We start from the raw sequence: 18,685 nt of genomic DNA, 5'->3' as shown, positions 1-18,685 counted from the left end.
GTGTGTATGGTAACAAATAGCTGCTAAAATCCTGGCAGCTTCTAGTGTTTGTGATAGTGTGGGAAACAGATTCAGATGACCAGATGTGATGTCATTCTATAAGCTATCCCAGAAATAATATTTACATATGATATTGAGAAGCCTTTCAGTCAGACTGGGTGGTCTGTTTTCTTGGAACCTGACATAGAAGCAGTCCTCATCTTGCCTTGCTCTAGTAAGTAAACCAGGGAATAGTAATTCTTTAGATTAGTCAAGGAAATATAGCGGGATTAGTTAAGTACTGTTTTTCTGTAACTGTGTGAATGTATTCATCTGTGTTATTTTAATATTTCCTGTGTGATTGAAACTCTGGTGTTTACTGTAAATAGATACTTAGTATGTTCATGTTCTTTTAATATTTATTATTAAATATATTTAAACTTTTCATTGTGGCTTGTCCTTTTAGAAAATATTTAAGGTTTTGTATTTGCATATATTTATTTGGTCATAACTGTGGCCACTCCTGAATGCCTGGCTGTTTGGTCAACATTACCATTTGTATTAGTATTAATTTGACTCAGTATAATTGAGTACCCTTTTAAGATCCTTATATTAATTGGCTGGTGGCAGTGAATCTACCTTACAGTCTGGGCAAAGTTGGTAGAACAGGTAATCTGTGCCAGCCTTTCCAAGGTGTGTGTGTGTGTGTGTGTGTGTGTGTGTGTGTGTGTGTGTGTGTGTGTGTGTGTGTGTGTGTGTGTGTGTGTGTGTGTGAATTAAATCTCAAAGAGTGTGTGTGTCAGCTACTTAGAGCAGGGACATGAACCACTGGTTTCACAGAGAGGAACTTGAAAAACTTGGCTTGCACACTTGGCTGAGGATCTCACCCTACAGCTGTGCCAGTGGAGAGTCTTACTGGGGCCCTGGAGGGAGACAGATAGATAAAACCAGACCCTGGGCTGATTGTGTTCCCTGTGTGCTCTTAAGGGAAATTATGCTTGATGCAGAGAGGTCTGCATCTGGAAATACTGAATGTATCCATTTGTATTCCAAATGAACATCCCTCTCCAGTGTCAGTGCTGAGGATTGAGGCTCCTTAATTACTAGCCCAGACTGGGAACATCACACATATATTAACCAAAATGAAGGTAACCATAATTGTTTTGATAAAGAAAAGAAAGTGCCTTTATAAAAGTAACACATATTTAAGTCCCACCAAAAAAGATTATAGTGCACCGTACATTGTTTACAATAAAATGAAGCCAGTTATTATTGAGTATAGACCTAAACTCTTTGGGGAGGTTAGAGGAAAGACAACTGAAGTACCTAAAATAGTTAGACTCTACTTTTGTAGTAAAACATTTTCAGTAAGGTAAATCAGTATATTTTATGCTTGCAAAGGGCATATGAATCCCACTGGCCAAAGCTGACAAGCTCCAAACTTAATCAGAATTTAATCAGTACTTTGTATAATAACCCTGCTAAAAGTGTGAGTTTGAAGTGTATAGCTAAATAACAACCCACTAAGTGTGATATGCAAATTGCCATTGCATTTATTTTGCAATTATCGTCTACAAACCAGCGTAAATAGATCATTTAGTGGACAGTCTCTGCAGATGCCACTGGAATTAAAAACAAAAAACTCATCTTTACAACTACCTTTTCAGGTCACAATGGATTAAGTCACATGTTTCATAGCCTTGAAAGACCACAGCAGCTCCAGCTGGTTTCACAAAACCTTTAAAGTTATATTTGACTTTGGTAACAAAATAGGTAATCAGTCTCAGTTGTAATTTTACAAATACTTCTATTGTCTTACCTAAATGTATCCTTACACCCCTTAAATTAACTTTTACAACCTTGAATCAATTTGTTTCTTATTTTGTTTAGACCCAAAAGCATTTTTGTTTAATTTTGCCACCCATAAAAAGTAAAGTTTCTACACCAATGCATTTTAACATCAGTATCAGCTTATAGCCAGTTAAAACACATCTTTGATAATATTTGCAGCTGCATTGTAAATTATTAGTATAAACAAATCCTGATTTATACAACAGATCTTAAACCCCTACATCACAAGTTTGCTCCATGTGAATTTCCCTTTTTTTGCAGGAAAAGGCTAAAGGCTAACTGCTCTTTCACAAAATACACAATATATTCATAGATTACTACTAGGCTAATTGCCCTTGTGGGCCATTTTAAGCCTAGCCAGTTACCCCATGTGAGAATCAAACCCTGCACCTTGTGCTTGTAAGGGAAACACCTTAACCATTCTACCAACCTCCTAACCTACCTCAATGTCACCTTAATATTTTAATTTTACCCTCATGAGTAAATATGTCTTCCATGTAATTCAGTGACACTTGTAAGTTGCTATCTTTTATAATTAATAAGGGTAAAAGAAATGTTATTAATTAAAAGTCCAAAACAACATCTATCCCTTTTAATCATCATGATGAGCAGATCACCAACACTGAGATGGCAGGAAACTGGGGAGCTGGAGCTGGGATTGGCCTCAGCCTGCTGATCAATGGTTAGATATAACTTAGTGTCAACCAACTGAGTATGATTCCATGCAAACCCCACCAGGATACAGAACCCAGAGTTATCACTGGAGTAAGCACCAGATGAGAGAGCATAAAGTAGTGGTGGTGAACCTATGACACGCGTGTCAAAGGTGACACAAGCCACAATGTTTTGGGTGACATGTTAGCGATCACCAACACCCAAGTTACCAAAGACACTGCTTTTCCATCCGTTGCTCATGTGAAGTACACTGAATTATTTTGTGCCAAGAGCTTTTGACATGCCAAACCCTAAAGTTTTGCCATCACTGGCATAAGGCATCTTAGCAGCCTTCTGTCATATCTTGAGATTAGGCAAGAACTGCTCTAAAAATGACTTCGTAGTAGATTTTCCAGAAGCTGAGTATGAAAAGGATGTTTTGACATACTTCCTGTGCTACTAATATTTTGTAAGTGGCAGGCCATATCTAAGGAGGCTACATAGAACCAAAGGAGTACAGAAAGGATGTTTGCAGTCACATAATTATTGTTAACAAGTTTTAATTTGTTTGTTTGTGTCTTTTGGCTTTTCCCGGTTAGGGGTCGCCACAGCGGAACTCCGGTCTGCTAATGATTGGCAGTTGATTTTTACATACCAGCTTGCCAGGCCTGACGCACAACCTTCAACGAAGGTACGCCCATTCACACATGTCTCCACGCAGAAGATGCTCTAGCTGAGAATTGAACCGGACAGCGTCATACTAAGTTTTAATTATAAAGCATATTTTGATTTGAAATCATGCCACTATTCTTGTGTTTTCCTAGAGAGTGGATTTGTAGCAGCTTTGCTATTTAAGCAGTTAATTTAATAATTAAATGTTGTTCTGTCCTATGAGATGATTTAAAATATATTGTGAGGAATATATTCACATTTTGATGAAATAATTCACAAACTTTTGTCATTAATTAAATTATACGGGACCAGCATGTTTCCTTTTAATGCAAAAAATCAAAAGCCAGATTAGCAGCATTCTGTCCACTTCACCATTTTATATAGAGCATTACTGTACCAAAACTAACTCTTATTCTAACAGCCTACTAATCTGTTCTTACGAAATGGATATTAATAATCAGCAAAGTAAATTTCTGAAAAGAAACACAACAGAAGGGAAAAGGAAGTGAATTATATTTTAAAGTTTTGTTGTATAGAAAGATTACCAGAGATGGTCCTGGCCTAGATGAAAATCATATACTATAAACATATTTCACCTACTGTTCAACAGTTTACAGGAAATGTAAAGAGAGTCTTAGGGAATAAATAATATAACTTTAACTTTAAAAAGAGTTGCATAGTATGAACTGGTAACTTGTATTCATCATCATCTCATCATCTTCTTTCAGCTGTTCCCGTTAGGGGTCGCCACAGCAGATCACCTGTTTCCATTTCTTCCTGCCCTCTGCATCTTGCTCTGTCACACCAACCACCTGCATGTCCTCTCTCACTACATCCATAAACCTTATCTTAGGCCTTCCTCTTTTCCTGTTACCTGGTAGCTTCATCCTTAGCATCTTTTTCCCAATATACTCCGCATCCCTTCTCAGCACATGTCCAAACCAATGTAATCTTGCCTCTCTGGCTTTATCTCCAAACCTTCCAACCTGGGCTGACCCTCTAATATACTTATTCCTAATCCTGTCCACCCTCATCACACCCAGTGCAAATCTTAACATCTTTAACTCTGCCACATCCAGCTCAAACTCCTGCCTTTTTGTCAGTGCCACTGTCTCCAACCCATATAACATAGCTGGTCTCACTGCCATCTTGTAGACCTTCCCTTTCACTCTTACAGGTACTCGTCTGTCACAAATCACTCCTGACACTCTTCTCCACCCACTCCATCCTGCCTGTACTCTCTTCTTCACCTCTCTTCCACATTCACCGTTACTCTGAACTATTGACCCCAAGTATTTAAACTCATCCACCTTCGCCACCTCTACTCCTTGCATCCTCACCATTCCTCTATCCTCCCTCTCATTCACACACATATATTCTGTCTTAGTCCTGCTGACCTTCATTCCTCTTCTCTCTAGAGCAAATCTCCATCTCTCCAGGGTCTCCTCCACCTGTTCCCTACTCTCTCTGACACTCCTGACTTCCTCATACAATACCATAACTCCTCTCTAGGCAGCCTGTAATATGCTTTCTCCAAGTCTACAAAAACACAATGCAACTCCTTCTGACATTCTCTGTACTTCTCCATCAACACTCTCAGAGCAAACATCACATCTGTAGTACTTTTTCCCGGCATGAAACCATACTGCTGTTCACTAATCATCACATCCCTTCTTAACCTAGCTTCCACTACTCTTTCCCACAACTTCATGCTGTGACTGATCAATTTAATCCCTCTGTAGTTACTACAGCTCTGCACATCACCCTTATTCTTAAAAATCGGTACCAAAACACTTTTTCTCCATTCCTCAGGCATCCTCTCACTTTCCAAGATTTCATTAAACAATCTGGTTAAAAACTTGACTGCCATTTCACCTAAACACCTCCATGCTTCCACAGGTATGTCATCTGGGCCAACAGCCTTTCCATTCTTCATTCTCTTCATAGCTATCCTTACTTCCTCCTTGCTAATCCATTGTACTTCATGATTCACTATCCCTACATCATCCAACCTTCTCTCCCTCTCATTCTCTTCATTCATCAACTCCTCAAAGTACTCTTTCCATCTCCTCAACACACACTCCTCACTTGTGAGTATGTTTCCCTCATTATCCTTTATCACCTTTATCTGCTGCACATCTTTCCTAGCTTGGTCCCTCTGTCTAGCCAATCGGTACAGGTCCTTTTCTCCCTCCTTAGTGTCCAACCTTTCATACAACTCTTCATATGCCTTATCCTTAGCCTTCGCCACCTCTCTCTTTGCCATGCACCTCATCTCCTTATACTGCTATCTACTTTCTTCATCTCTCTGACAATCCCACTTCTTCTTTGCCAACCTCTTTCTCTGTATACTCTTCTGTACTTCCTCATTCCACCACCATGTCTCCTTGTCGTCCTTCCTCTGTCCCGATGTGATACCAAGCACCTTTCTAGCAGTCTCCCTTACTAGCTCTGCTGTAGTTACCCAGCTATTTGGTGACTCTTCACTGCCACCCAGTGCCTGTCTTAACTCATCCCTGAACTCCACCTCACAATCACCCTTTTTCAGTTTCCACCATTTGATTCTTGGTGCTGCCCTTACACTCCTCCTCTTCTTGATAACCATCATCCTACAAACCACCATCCTATGCTGCCTAACTACACTTTCTCCAGCCACCATTGTACAGTCTCCAGTCTCCTTCAAACTGGCCCTCCTACATAAGATGTAATCCACCTTTGTGCATCTTCCTCCACTCTTGTATGTCATCCTATGCTCCTCCCTCTTGTTAAAATACGTATTCACCACAGCCATATCCATCCTTTTCGCAAAATCCACTACCATCTGAACTTCTGCATTCCTTTGTTTAACACCATACCTGCCCATCACTTCTTCATCCCCACTGTTCCCTTCACCAACATGCCCATTTAAATCTGCTCCAATCACCACTCTCTCACCCTTGGGTACAGTCATCACCACTTCATCCAATTCACTCCAAAATTTTTTTTTCTCATCCATTGCACACCCAACTTGTGGAGCATATGCACTAACAACATTAATCATTACACCATCAATTTCCAGCTTCATAAACATCACTCTATCCGACACCCTTTTCACCTCCAAAACACTCTTCGCATACTGTTCCTTCAGAATAATTCCTACGCCATTTCTCCTCACATCCACACCATGATAAAACAATTTGAACCCACCTCCGATACACCTAGCCTTCCATCTGGTCTCTTAGACACACAACATAACAACCTTCCTTCTGTCCATCATATCAGCTAGCTCTCTCCCTATACCAGTCATACTGCCATCATTCAAAGTTCCGACCCTCACTACCACAGTCCTAGCCTTTCTGCTTTCTTCCTGCCTTTGGCCATGCCTTCCGCCTCTTCTCCTCCTTCGGCCAACAGTAGCCCAATTTCCGCCAGCACCCTGTTGGCTAACAGTACTGGTGGCGGTCATTGTTAACCTGGGCCTCGACTGATCCGGTATGGAAATATCAACTGATGACTGCATGAAAAGATTTGGTGAAGTTTTATGCCAGATGCCCTTCCTGACGCAACCCTCCCCATTTATCCAGGCTTGGGACCGGCACAAAGAAATGCACTGGTTTGTGCATCCCCAGTGGCTGGGTTATGAACTGGTAACTTGTATTATTAAAAAAAAAATCACAGAGAAGTTCAGGTTTTGATAGGAGAAATGACCCACATGACCTCCTTAATCTGACCATTATTTATGTCTTGTTTATCTAAAGTTTTATCTAAACAAGCAAGACCTACAGCTGTCAGAAGCCACGATAATGGTGGTCTTACCTTGTGATGCTACAAGCTGTATGACGAAAGGAGATATTGCCAGCACAGCTAGCTGGAATTTTGTAAACAATTATATATCATTGGTGAATATCGAAATTATTTATACAAGATGCTTGTGTTACAAGTGTATTAGAACTGTATGTCATGTGTATATCAAACTGCTTGTACAGACGTGTGTGTTGAAAAAATATTTGCAAAGTGCTGTTTGAAATGTATCCATAGTGGAAGAGAACATAAATGTACATGCACTATTGTAACAGTTTAATTGTATATATTTTAACAGTGGAAACCGTGATACAGGAGATTCATGTCAGTCTAGAAAACTTTAGGAAAATATCTGAAATTAAATTACTTTATAGGCTAGGCCATAAAAGATGGTATCTTTCAGTTCTCAACGCAGCAAGAGACATGAAGTCTGTGCTAGGAAGCTTTCTGTGTTATCTTTAGGGTGAACTGATTACTAGTCTTGAAAGCATGAAGGAATGCAATTGTTTTATGACTTCCAGCATCTGCCAAAGATCTGAGGAAAAGCCCTTGTTTGTATATTTGTACAGGTAGATGCTAAATTCTGCCAGCTTCTAGCAATGGGGGTTTTGGTCTGGAAACTAAAAGTCAGATGACAACAAATGATTCCCAGCAGTAATATTTTAGATATTAATTTGAAAAGTCTTTTAGTGAGACAGAGCATTCTTTATTCAGTCTTGAACCTGACAAGAACCATTCACCACAGCATCTGCCTTGCTCTAATAGTAATTTACTATGGAATAGTAATTCTCTTAGATACAGTCAGAAATATAGTAAAGCTTAGTTTAGACGTTTTTCTTTATGTATCTGCGACTGTGTTGCAATGCTATTTTAAACATTTCCTATGATTTTGAGCTAGGATGTCACTGTGAATATATATTTAGTTTTGCCTTGTTCTTCTATTATTTATTTTTAAATATATTTAAACCTTTCATTGTGGCTGATCTGTGTAGAGATATTTAAGTTTTGAGAGTACTTGCATATTTATTTGGTGACACTGTGTGGGCCACTCCTAATAGCCTTGCTCTTGATCAAATTACCATTTGTATTAATATTAATATTACACAGGAAGACTGGATACCCTTTATTAAGAGCCTTAAAGTAGCTGATAAGGGGTTCTGGTGGCAGTGAAAACCACTTTAGAGTCTGGGAAAAAGGGACATAGCTAGTAAACCTGTACCAGCTTTTCTCAGGTGTGTATGTGCATAAAACAAACCTCAAGGAGTGTGTGTGTCAGCTACTCAGGCAGGGACACAGAACACTGGGGTTGGATAGAGAGAGAGTGTTGCAGGACTTGGCTTGGAAGTCAGGCTAAGGACTCAACTCTATAGCTGTGCCAGTGGGGACTCTTATTGAGGATCTGGAGAAGGAGAGAGAAGCCAGCTCCAGACTCATTGTGGTCTCTGTGTGCTCTTAAGGGAGAGTGCACTTGATGCAGAGAGCTGCATCTGGAAATACTGTGTGTGTATTTGTCATCCTCTCACTGAACGTCCCCCACTGTTGCTAGTGGTGATGATTGATGCTCCTAGATAACTGGTTGGCAGTGGTGGGTCATCACAAGCTGTATGAGAAAACAGTGATTATTCATAGTTACAAATTCTTAGGTATGTTAGGAAGTGCATACAGCATACAAAGTATGCCTTACCTGTCAGAAGGCATGGTTGCAAAGTAGTGGTGTAAGTACTTACCAGACTGGGTTATGCTAGAGACACTGCATGTGATATATGCCTGCAACCAGCATGACAAGGCAGCAAAACATCAGTGGAAGTTTGAACTGGTAACCAAGAAAAAACTGATAACACAGATGATCTAGCCACCTGCATTGAGAGGGAGAAGACACTCAGCCTAAGAAGAACTATCTAAGGAATATCTAAGCAATAGACTTGGCAGACACCAGCAGGAGTCATTAGTGCAGTCAGGCACAGATGTTAATGAGGTTAACAATAAACCAGAGGAGGTGATCCTTTCAGGAGTGATGGCAAGTTACTGTGCACATTTGTAGAAACGTAATGCATCAATATTCACTATAATACAAAAATATAATATAAAACACTTTTAGCTTTTATTCAAAAACTACTTAAATTCAACAGTCTCAGTGAAACTTAGTTCTTTGGAATTCTTTGTAAAAAAAATACAAATATTTTCCTTTCTGCATCACCACCTCTAACCCATCACCACCCCAGCTGTTAATGGGGTTAACAAGAAACCAGAGATGGTGATCCTTTCAGGAGTGGTGGCAAGTTACTGTGCGCATTTATTGGATGGCTATATCACATGGTCACCACAAAAGACAGCACCAATAAATATTCACTAAAATGTCGAGTAAGCAATTGATTTTGCTAAACTAGGTTAGTATCCTCAGGCTAAAAACTGCCACAAAATCCTTATCTTTTAAATATCCAATCCAAAGGTCATACAGGCAAACTAATTAGTAAAAATTACAAGAAAAAAATAGCCAGGATACAGTTTTCACTGTGTTAAATATCTGATATCTACTCTAATTAACTCACAACTCATTTGACAGTATTTAAACAAGTCTTATCTCTAAATACATATGAATATGAAGCCAATTGTAAAGCAGATTTGCAGAAGTGTAATGCATCAGTATTTACTATAATACAAAAATGTAATATAAAACACATTTAGCTTTTATTCAAAAACTACTTAAGTTCAACACTCGCAGTGAAAATTAGCTCTTTGGAATTCTTTGTAAAAAAAAAAAAATACAAATATTTTCCTCTCTGCATTACCACCTCTAACTCATCACCACCCCAGCTGTTAAAAACATTTGCTGAACATTAAAAACAGAAAGGACCATTCAGGGTTGAATTTTACTGGATGTCGACCAAGGCATTTGATATTCCCATTATGCTTGAGGAACCTGGGTTCCCAAACATCTAGGAATCTTTCCTACACAGATACAACAGATACATCTGCATTTTGATTTAGTTATATATATATATATATATATATATATATATATATATATATATATATATATATAAACTGTTATACCACAAACTCTGAACAACATTATGGAATTATGTTGACTCACTGACAGCATTTTAAGCAAGTCTCAACACGTTTTTTTTTTGTCGGGGGCTTGCTCTCCCAGCACCACCACATGGATGGGAGGCATTCCCCATACTACCCTAACTTATATACTCTGAACTGCAGTGTCATACAGTAGTGGTAAAGGGCAAAGTCATGTTGATAGAAAGTGATTTTCAACAGAACATTTTCTTTGGATCGTGACTCAATCATCTCGCCATTGTTCAATTGTCAGTTCCTCATTTATACTATTACTATTATTTTTATTTTATTTTATTCTTTTTTTGCTAGGAGTCAACATAATAGAGCAATGGTCACATTCAAAAGTTCCATGAATCTTGTCCTTAAATTGTTAACCTCTTCCACACTCCATATTTTGGTAGGGTATCAACAGATTTTACCTTTTCTAAAAGAAAACATGCCTGTCACAGCCCACTACCACAGCTATCCTAGGTTCAGAATGCAAAATATTTCAGACCTTCTTTAGTATCTCCCTAAAAGCAATTATACCTGTCTATATATTTAGTAATGAATCTCCACTCATTGCTTCACCAGCACCTGTATTTCAATCTCCGTGCCTTGAATGAGAGAGAGAGAGACCAAGGCATTATGAAATGTCAGGCTTTACTATAAGATTTCAGTCAAAATGGATGCACACTACTTAAAGCATTACGTTTCTGAGTGAATTAGCCAATAAAAAGCAACAGAGCTATGTACTCCATAACAATGTACAGATAAGTTCATTCACAGATAGGCATCAGATGTTTGGGGGATGCTCTGGAAGAATGCAATAGTGAAAAAAAACACAAGAAAGATGATGAATGAAAAGTGAAAAAAATTGATTTTATTCAATTTCAATTTATGAATAATGCCTCATACATGAAAGGCAGTGAAAGGGACTGCAGTGAGCACAGCTGAACAGCTACTATTAGCACACAGGTGAGCTGGTGGTATAATATTGCAGGAATGTGCTTCCTACCTCTTTTATTGCAGGAATGTGCTACCTACCTCTCAGCTTTCCTGATTTTCAGCAATGCCTCTGATTTTGCCTCAGAATTTTTCCCTACCACCACCAACATTTTCTGATTTTTGTAGGATAGTGAGGATTAGCTTATGCATAAAGCCCCAAATATTGCAGTTATAGACTTTTTATTTTTTAGGAAATACATGTTAATGCATTCCTCTTATCCCTTACCATCCTAAATGAATAGTACTGATATTTTCAAAAAAGCCACTGATTTTGGTTGCATGTCCCTGAATGTTTTTCTAGTCTTTTTCACCTATGTCAGACAACCATCAACCTATTCTGGTCTCTTAGACCATCTCTCTTGCACCCAAGCTATACCCTTTGGAAAGTATCCCTATTCCTCAGTGGACATTTGACTTATAGAATCAATTACTTATGGCTGACCAGGAAAGAGGAGAGAGCTTGACCAGTGCAGGCGTCATCATCCAAGCAGCCACAGGAGATCTAAATTTTGCTGGCCTAACAGCACCCACCCTTTCCTTGCATTCCTGGTATATGCCACTTATGTGATGGTATGACATACTGTTTCACTGGAACATCAGGTATGTTGTCCATGTGCATGTGTCTGGTTATGGTGCACATGAGCTACTTGACATGGCCAAGCACAAATCATGATCCATTATGCTGCCATACTATCCCCTGCCTTTACCTCCATGGAGCAGTGATTCAGAATACAACCCTTCCTTGACACTGGTGAGCTGCATCAGCCACTTACACCCACCACCCCATGCTGACGTCACCATGCCGTTGTTTCAGTGAATCAGAATACAACCTTCCCTGACAGGGGTGCACTGGTATCAGCCACTTCTTCTCACTGACTCTTCCTGGCGCCTCTCTACTCTGGTTTCTAGTCAGTCATAAGTTGTCTTAGTCATAATAAGGGCTTTATCTCTCTATGCACAAAATTGTCAGTCACTGAGTATTGTGACTGCATACCTCATTCTTGAGGTTAAGAGGCTGAGAGCCAGTAAGGTCATATAGAAATGACCATGTATTACACTCTATTAATGCATAATGCATTATCATGCTTTCTGTAGTTATGCTCTATTAATTAATGGTAGATAACATGAATGCTGCTGTTCTGCAAAGTGCCTTTATTCTCAAATATTTTTTATCAATTTTATATAACATGCTGGTAGCTCGCAGCAATGTCACAATATAAAAATCATTACTTATCTTGTGTTTGTCTTTCACAACAGAACAATAAATAAATACATAAATATCCAGTTATTAACCAGACAGGCCTACCGGACACAAAGTCCTTTTTAGGGGGGACCCAGGAGCAATGTATGGTTAAGTGATTTGCTCAAGGTCACACACCAGGTAAATGAGGACTGAGGGAATAAAATTAACATTAACCAATAAAAATTCCAGTCTGCTTTTAGTGGGAAAAAACAATGTGTTATTACTGGCCTAATAATTAAAGGTGAAAGGCTATCACACAGATCTATTGGACATCACCCTGTGTACTGTGCACCAAGTGCTACAAATAATGATTTTATCTTTAGAAAAAAGAAATATAATTTGTTTTCTGATACACACTGTTAAATTAACTTGCTTCTATAGGTTATTTCACAATCACAGATCATTGCATTTTTATATTAGGTGTATGAGGTTTTTCATGCGGTGAAAGTATAATTCACAAAGAAATGTGCAAGCCCACTAAACACTTAATTACAAATGAATTTATCATTGTACTAAGTCAGTGATACTAACACATAGACACTTTCTGTTTTTACAGTATTCTGGTTTCTGTAAGGATGCCAACAAAGAAAGAAATGAGAAAATATTAGCAATTTATATGATTGAAACACCAGGCATTATTTTTTACAAAAGATATTTTACATGGGAGTTAGAAGAAGGAGAACAGCAGTGCAGCTTAAAAAAAAAAAAAACTTAATCTCTGTATTAGACTTTGAATGGCAAGAGGTGGAACAAAGCCAAAAAATGTTACAGGTAGTTAGGGCAGCATGTGGTATATTGACAATGCATTGACTTATATCACTGTAAATGAATGGAAGAGCTTGCTGCTGGATGACAGAAACTTCTAGTACCTTTCACCAAACAGGAAAAACATTCTTGTGCAATGATTGTTATTTCACTGCAGTTATCACACTGGTGTTTTAAAACAGTTTTCGGCTCAACAGAATGAATAATTAGTGAATTTACTTTTGAACTGTGGCAAATGGCAATATGTTGAAATATCAGAGGTGAAATACTGGTTTACATAAAAAAAATCTAGTTCACAATAATAAATGCTCACAAGATAAAACTAAGTGATTCAAAAGAGATTACTAGAAATAAAATAACTTCTCTCTGCAACCAGGAAATACAAACAGAAGGACTCACAGTCATAAACATACAACTAGACATATGTACAAGCACACACATATGCACAAACATGCCTGTGCTTACTTTTTTCTTCTCCTGTAAATCTATATTTCGGTAGTTAATGGAATACATTCTTCATCAAGAAAATATATAAAAAGAATGATTAACAAAAGTATATTTCTCCATTTTATATATATATATATATATATAATATATATATAATATATATATATATATATATATATATATATATATATATGTGTGTGTGTGTGTGTGTGTGTGCGTATGTGTATATGCATATATATATATATATATATATATATATATATATATATACATATATATACGCACGCGTGCACACACACACACACACATACACACATACACACACGCATGCGCGCGCACACACACACACACACACACACATATATTATACATGAATACACACACACACACACACACATATATGTATATATATATATATATATATATATATATGTATATATATATATATATATATAAATGTGTCTGTGTGTGTGTATGTGATTACTTAATCTTGGTCGACACATAAAAATGTCTATGGCAACAATGTCTACTGCAAAAGACAGAGAATACAAACGTTGACAGTGAACTGTGCATTGGATGAGGAAAACCCTCACCACATGGAAACAAGCAAAAATAAATAAATAAATAACAGCACCTCCCCACCCCCTGCAAATTATATGTACCAACTATGAGACTGCACAATCCCTGGGAAAGGGCATATTCCCTCCCACCCGGGTATTGTTGATTTAGCATACCTATCAACCACCTGCATATGTCGACCAACTGTGGTTGATCATGCAGCTGTCAACATTTTGCTGTGTCAACTAGATTCATGAGTCCCATACATTTATGACACTCACACTTGTGCATATTATGTGATTCATTTTACCTGGTAAAATTCCACTGAACAGCATTAATTTATAAGGAAGGCCTTGTAGTAATAGTGTAGAAGATAAAAATGCAACACTTAAAATGCCAGATTAAAATAACACTTGGCACAGACTGATAATCTAACAGCAAACTGTAAGTCACTGAAGTGTAAATGCAACATAGCACAGCAGATGCTTACTGACAGCCGTCTCCATGTTATCAGAATAACATTAGAAAGTGTTATAAAAAGTATGCTGTCGCATAAATGAGACTCAGGTTTGCACATGACGGCTGTCATGAATGTTATCAATATTTCTTTTTCCACTCTACTGAAGGACCATTATAATGAATGCAATCATTAAGATTATAGCTGTTTTACTGGGAGCTGTAAAACAGTGAAAGATGGGCAGAGGTAAACCCATAATTTGTGTTATACTGAGACAAGTATCATTCAAGTAAATAAAGGATATCACAATCACTTCTGATGGAGTTGCTGTTTGAAAACACATAATTCAAAAGTAATCTGAATAACTTCAATAATGCTCTGTAAAGAGGTGGAATGGGTCAAATTTTGTATGTATAAAACAAACATTTGAAAATATTCTGATAGTATAGGCTGATTTACGCAGTATTAGTTGGCTCTAACCTTGGAAGAAACAGTTTATCAGCGAGAGCAGTTATGACAAAAATAAAATTATTTATTTTCTGCGAGATAGCTCAAAAATGCACTTTGCTATAAAATGTTGTATAAAAGTCTAATAATTTCTTTAGTAACAGGATTTTTTCTTTTGAGTTTGGGTTTTTGATAACATCCTGTTCTTAGGAATTCATAAATGTTGTCTCCACAATCACAGCCACGTCAACACTGTTTACTATATGTGTGCAATGAGCCCTGCAGCTCATTAACAATGCATGAACCCATGCAAGTGTGTGCTATGAACTCCTTCTGATTAGAGCCGCAGTAGGGACTCATGGAAAGACTGTGTTGGACTCCCTCATAGCCCCAAAAAATATGAGAAGCTGTTATAAACAAATGAACATGAGCCTCTAAGATAGTCATCGCTTGACCACAAGGACAGTTGGTAGTGCTTGTGTGCTCGTCTGTTGTTGTAGCTCATGAATATATATATGCAGAGAAATGTGTTATGGGAGGAGGTAGGAGAGCTATGCTAACAGTGGGACTTTAGGGACAGTAGTAGGGCTACAGCACACATATAATGGACATAGAACTGTAAAGGGAGGCGCTGAAAAGTCCAGGGATGCAAAACATAATGGAGAAGGGGGTATGATGTACAGAGACTGATAGCAAATTAATCTACTTGAAATTAAAAAATGTGAAAAGCACATAGGTTAAGAAAAGTAACAAGATGTATCAATTGAAACCAATTATGACATCAGCAGAGATTAATCACTGCATTTATATTATAATGCAAATGTAATAAAAAATGCAACTACACCCTAGGGGGATTCAAGCACAGTACCCTTTGCACTAACAGTCTTCCAAACACTTCGCTTACAGTCTGAGCAACAGAAGTAGTCACCCTAAAGGATTACTGAAGAACATAGCAGGTGATTAAACCCTGCACTCTGTTCACTGACACTCCGTTAAGCACTTCATTTACAAGCTGGGCCACTGGAGGAATAAGACAAAAAGCATAAACCTTACCCTATTTCATATTTGCACACAGCTGCACAACAATACCCAGTTCATGTGTGCGTCTGATGGCAGCTGAGGCCAATATTTAGTAGATTACAATGACTGGCCATACTTATGGCTATACAAGAAGTGCCATGTCTTGTTGGTTGTACATGGGCATCTATTGTGCTCTTCACGACCCATATCACATAGTATGATCACAAAAAGGAAAATGATTTACAAGTCCTATATGGGTATTTTGATGGTGTATTTATTTATTTTTGACCAGATTAAAGTTGGGAAATGGAAGTATAGGAAAGAGGTTTAAAGGGAAGCAATCAGTGGGAAGAAAAGAAGGTGAGCCAGTAAGGAAAGAACAACTTGGAGGAGGAATAGGAGGAAAGTACTTTTTTTCTGAAACAGGTGGCCATTTTATATTTGTAAGAGAAGGGTAAACTGAATAAGGAGTTAGGGGAAGTAAGGGGAAGGTGAAATGACTAGGTTATGCCGCAGGGGAAGGCAAACAAGACTGACAGGGCCCTAAAGCTCATGAACAATACATGCAGCCAACAGTGTGAAGACAATGGTGAGGGGAAGATTGAGCAACCAACAGCGGTGGGCATGGGCACAAAAGGGATGTGAACATAAGATTAGGAGATAGGGTAGGATGTTCAGTGGGACATTACATGTCACCCTTGGACCAATAACCACTAGATTCTGTGCCATATGATGGAAGCAGTGATAGACAAGGAGAAAATTGAAAGAGTCATTGGATAAAGTTCTCCATGTGACTGATTCAGGCATCCAACTTCCTCTCTAATATCTCACACAATCTCTGAAAGCTGCTGATGGGTGAGAAAGCTATCACCTCCATTCACACTGCTACAAGTGAGTACAACTGCACTACCATCTGGTGCAGGGCTACCTGAAGGTACAGGGGTACAGGTAGGACATGAGGTGTGAGGGAAACTGTGCCAAGCTGGGATGCAGATGTGCTGGGTGCTTCAGGTGGTGGTAGCAGCACTGTTACACCTACCTGTGGAGAGCTGACAGGCCTAGCAGTGGGTTAGGAGTAGGTTGTTGTACTGCTGCACATAATACTAAAATAAATGGAGGGAAACATAATAATAATGAAAATAAATGTATTTGAGCGAGGACAGCAACAAGGGGATGATAAAACGAGACAGAGAGAGAAAAGTACAAATGCAATGAAAAACTGAAGTTCATACTATGTTGAGATTTATACAGTTAAACTGCATACTTGTTGGACCAAACAAGTATTAATTACTTTTAGCGTTGTCGCCTCACAGTAAGACGTTGTCCTGTTCAATTCTCAGCTAAAGCGTCTTCTGTGTGGAGACATGCGTGAGTGGGCGTGCCTTCGTTGAAGGTTGTACGTCAGGGCTGGCAACTCGGTACGTAAAAATCTACTGCCAATCCTTAGCGGACCGGAGTTCTGCTGTGGCGACCCCTAACCGGGAAAAGCTGAAAGATACAACAACAAGCTTGTTAGCATATATAAGTGAGAGAGGGAAATGAACCAATAGCCGTCATCATGTATAGTCTGACAGATGGAGGATTAACATGAGCTTTTAGAGGGGCAAACAGGTAGCTGTAGTCACTGATGCAACATTTTGATATCTGAGACTATGAAACATAAACAAAGAATAGATGCTGTCCAGACATAATACGTATTTCAGTCACAGGTGACATTCAGAGGAAACATCTGTTGTATTTATAAACATGCCCACTCAATTAATAATGACGATCTTATGTATATGATCTATACAATGCTGCACTTATACTAATTAGATAGAAAATAAGCATTACATTTCATGGTACCACATCTTTGTATGGAGAGGGAATTGACCCGAGTGCATCCCCATGCTGTAAGAACAGAATCTTAATATCCTGACCTAATCACCATCTACAAATGGAGTGTAGACACAACACTGAACAGGCATGGTGCTACCTTTGGAGTATGGCATACTACTACCTCTGAGGTATGACATACACCTAATTCTGAGGTATGGCATACTGCTACCTTTGACGTATGACATAGTGCTACCTTAGAGGTATGACATACTGCTACCTTTGAGGTACGACATACAGCCACCTTTGAGGTATGACATACTGCTACCTTTGAGGTATGGCATACTGCTACCTCTGAGGTATGACATACAGCTACCTTTGAGGTATGACATACTGTTACCTCTGAGGTATGACATACTGATATGTTTGAGGTATGAATGACTGCTACCTTTGAGGTATGACATACTGCTACCTTTGAGGTATGGCATACTGTTACCTCTGAGGTATGACATACTGATACCTTTGAGGTATGACATAGATCTACCTTTGAGGTATGGCATACTGCTACCTTTGAGGTATGACATACTGATACCTTCTACCTTTGAGGTATGACATACTATGACATACTGATACCTTTGAGGTATGGCATACTGCTACCTTTGAGGTATGGCATACTGCTACCTTTGAGGTATGACATACTGATACCTTTGAGGTATGACATACTAATACCTTTGAGATATGGCATACTGCTACCTTTGAGGTATGACATACTGCAACCTTTGAGGTATGACATACTGCTACCTTTGAGGTATGACATACTGCTACCTTTGAGGTATGACATACTGATACCTTTGAGGTATGACATACTAATACCTTTGAGATATGACATACTGCTACCTTTGAGGTATGACATACTGATACCTTTGAGATATGGCATA

Source organism: Protopterus annectens, chromosome 2.part0 (genome assembly GCF_019279795.1).
Source record: "Protopterus annectens isolate FY-2018-M chromosome 2.part0, PAN1.0, whole genome shotgun sequence".
In the NCBI taxonomy this organism is placed as follows: domain Eukaryota; kingdom Metazoa; phylum Chordata; order Ceratodontiformes; family Protopteridae; genus Protopterus; species Protopterus annectens.
The sequence above is the reverse complement of the archived record's forward strand: the minus strand, read 5'-3'. Positions refer to the sequence as shown.